We start from the raw sequence: 3,616 nt of genomic DNA, 5'->3' as shown, positions 1-3,616 counted from the left end.
TAATGAATTAACGCGAAATTAACGCGTTAACTTGCCCAGCCCTAATATATATATATATGTATATGTATATATATATGTATATATGTATATATATATATATGTATATATATATGTATATATATATGTATGTATATGTATATATATATGTATAGTCTATCTCTGTACATATGTATATTATCTAGTCCTACTCTCGATATCTCTCTTCTAATCATTCTCTCTCTCTCGGTCCTCTTCTAGTCTGGCTGTTATCTCTATCGTTCACTGGTCTAGAGGTAGATCGTATATACACCAACTCAACAACTCCGCCACTTGAATTAGGTACACTTGTCCAACTGCTCGTTAACACTTAATTCTAAGCACCAATCACAGGGCGGCAACTTCAGTGCATTTAGCGGCCATGTAGACATGGTCAAGAGAAATCTCCGGCAGTTCAAACCGAGCATCAAGTATGGGGAAGAAAAGTGGATGTGGAGTAGACGTGTTGAACGTGGCATGATGGTTGGGTGCCAGAAGGGCTTGGTGCTGAGTATTTCAGAAACGCTAATCTACTGGGATTTTCACGCACAACCATCTCTAGGGTTACAGAGAATGGTCCGAAAAAGAAAAAAACATCCAGTGAGCAGCAGTTCTGTGGGCGGAAATGCCTTGTTGATGCCAGAGGTCAGAGGAGAATGGCAAGACTGGTTCGAGCTGATAGAAGGGCAACAGTGACTCAAATAACCAACCGTTACAACCAAGGTGGGCAGAAGAGCATCTCTGAACACACAGTACGTCGAACTTTGAGGCAGATGGCCTACAGCAGCAGAAGACCACATCGGGTGCCACTCCTTTCAGCTAAGAACAGGAAACTGAAGCTACAATATGCACAAGCTCATCGAAATTGGACAATAGAAGATTGGAAAAACGTTGCCTGGTCTGATGAGTCCCGATTTCTGCTGCGACAGTCGGATGGTAGGGTCAGAATTTGGCGTCTACAACATGAAAGCATGGATCCATCCTGCCTTGTATCAACGGTTCAGGCTGGTGGTGGTGGTGTCATGGTGTGGGGAATATTTTCTTGGCACACTTTGGGCCCCTTGGTACCAATTGAGCATCGTTGCAACGCCACAGCCTACCTGAGTATTGTTGCTGACCATGTCCATCCCTTTATGACCACAATGTACCCAACTTCTGATGGCTACTTTCAGCAGGATAATGTGCCATGTCATAAAGCTGGAATCATCTCAGACTGGTTTCTTGAACATGACAATGAGTTCGCTGTACTCAAATGGCCTCCACAGTCACCAGATCTCAATCCAATAGAGCATCTTTGGGATGTGGTGGAACGGGAGATTCGCATCATGGATGTGCAGCCGACAAATCTGCGGCAACTGTGTGATGCCATCATGTCAATATGGACCAAACTCCCTGAGGAATGCTTCCAGCACCTTGTTGAATCTATGCCACGAAGAATTGAGGCAGTTCTGAAGGCAAAAGGGGGTTGTCAGATTTTCGGCTTTGAACTAAAACCCCACTTCCTTCCTATTTTGGGTTAAAGCTCAAACTAGCTGGGGTTCTAAGGACCTCTGAATCTAACGAGTATTACCCTGTTTAGAATTCCTGTGAGACCTTTTCAGCTAGATGAGTAGGATACGACTGACCAGCTAACCACCTTCGTCCTAGGGCCACACCCTTCTGCAGTGGACAGGTCAGGCAACCTAGTAGCCCGAGGCCACCTGTACCCCGACCACCGCCCTAGTTAACGGTGGCTCCTACTCCTATGAATCAGCACTTGTTACACGATCAGTATTTTTTAAAGACTCAAAAGTCCCTAAGGGTGTTGTTTTATAGTTTGGGCTAAAGGCAACCTTTTAAGACCTCCAAAATATTTCTAGAATCATGCACCATGACTATTTTACAATCATAGAAGAACTCGGAAAAATGTTGACTCACAAATTGAATGTCCACAACTTCTAATAAAATTTTATATGCTTCTTTAATTAGTATGCTTTTGCAGGGGATTAGAAACAGCATTAAGCAATTTAACAGATTACAATTTAATATTTAATCAACTTCCTATCTCTTATCTAAGGCTGCTTACTAATACGTTCAGGAGAGGAGTTTGACTTTAGAGGAGCAACTGACCCGAACCTATGATGGAAACTCATAGTGGCTTTGATTGCTGGATGAAGAGCTGTTCGACCGAACAACGCGCCTTCTCTCGATGGCAAACCCGATGTCCCGTTGATGCCCCATTCACAAAGACTCACGCCTTGAGTCTCTGCCTTGATGTCCGTGCCTGAGGTGCGTCTCCTTGGCTTGAGAGGTTGGTCTAACTGCAGAGCTGACATCTCATGGGTGCAACTCGCATCTTCTGGACATCTAGGATCTTCTCATCAACCAGGTCAAAACCACAGCAGTTCTTCTTGACAGGATTTGCAGATCGTTGGCCCCGAATTGTGGAAAAACACGAAAAATAGATAATCTGACTCAGTCTCGGCGGTTCTCAGAGACACGGGCGCCGTGTTCTTCCTTTGGCTCCACGATCATCCTTCCGTCTTGGGTCTTCTTCTCTTCTGCTCCGCGCTGCATGTCTTCTGAGATGAGAATCTGAGAACGAGTACCCAAATCACCCTTCTTTTATGTGCTGAGAGAGCTGTTGGGAGGTTGCAAACCTCAACCCCCCCCCCCGTCTCCACCGAACACTTGCACCCAGTACCTTATCACCTCATAAACTTTTCACCCTATGCAGATCTCTGGCCGAGTCAAAAGTTTTCGCTCCTCTTTCTCCGACCCCAGGCAGCAGGTCATTGAACCAAAGCATCTGATTCCACTTCCTCTTTTCTTCTCGACAGATTTCCTGTAGCCAGCAGCTGCAGTCTCCTTCCAAGCACTACTTCCTCTTTCCACAAACTATTTTCTCCTTAGCCTGTCTGACACTTGGACTGCACTAAAATAATCATCATTTCACTCATTTAATACATGAATGCTTGATCTTTGTAAGAAAGAAAAACAATCAGTCAAACATGCAGTTTAATAAAAAGAAAACAATCAATTTAAATACACAATTAAAGAGCTCTTTATGTTATCTTTTTTATGTAATACCTTTAATTTCCAAATTATCTCTTAATTTGTGAATGGTAGAGAATATGGTTGAGCTCACTACACCACCGATTTTAGAGGTATTTTGACACCCCCTTCTTGAGGTCAACCAGATTCGACAGCCAAGGTCCCTGCAGGACCCCAGAACAGTCCATCCAGGTCGAAACAGCTGATCTCCAGGACATCATCACAGAGTTTTCAGTTAACCATATGAATCAAACCCTTAAGATTGTGACTCCCCACTCAAAACAATTGACCTTACCCTAGGGAAATTAATGTTACATGATTATAAAATTGAAGAGAAAAAATCTTGGCAGAAAAAAAAAAAAATCTTCGCAGCTGAGCAGCAAGCAAAAAATAAAAAAACAGGCCCTTTAACGCCGAGGTTCCGGCCTGGGCAGCCAGCCAGGGGGAACTGAACAGCGGGTCAGGGTCCAAGGCCGCGTTGGTGTAGGTGAACATGGCAGCATAGGTCATCACCAACATCATGGATGGAAGATCTGAGATAAACTGCAGCCTATACACCATAGGCACG

The 3,616-nt window shown here is 44.1% G+C and overlaps 1 long non-coding RNA gene across 1 annotated transcript; it reads left to right on the top strand.

Moving 5' to 3' along the window:
• Window positions 1-2,858: 2,858 nt before the first annotated feature.
• Window positions 2,859-3,398, top strand: LOC118564885. The gene is made up of 2 exons (XR_004932080.1): window positions 2,859-3,240; window positions 3,275-3,398. It is a non-coding gene; the product is annotated as an uncharacterized LOC118564885 (long non-coding RNA).
• The last annotated feature ends 218 nt before the right edge of the window (window positions 3,399-3,616 follow it).

The sequence above is a fragment of the Fundulus heteroclitus genome, chromosome 12 (genome assembly GCF_011125445.2).
Source record: "Fundulus heteroclitus isolate FHET01 chromosome 12, MU-UCD_Fhet_4.1, whole genome shotgun sequence".
Lineage (NCBI taxonomy): Eukaryota > Metazoa > Chordata > Actinopteri > Cyprinodontiformes > Fundulidae > Fundulus > Fundulus heteroclitus.
This window is presented reverse-complemented; position numbering and strand designations above follow the sequence as displayed.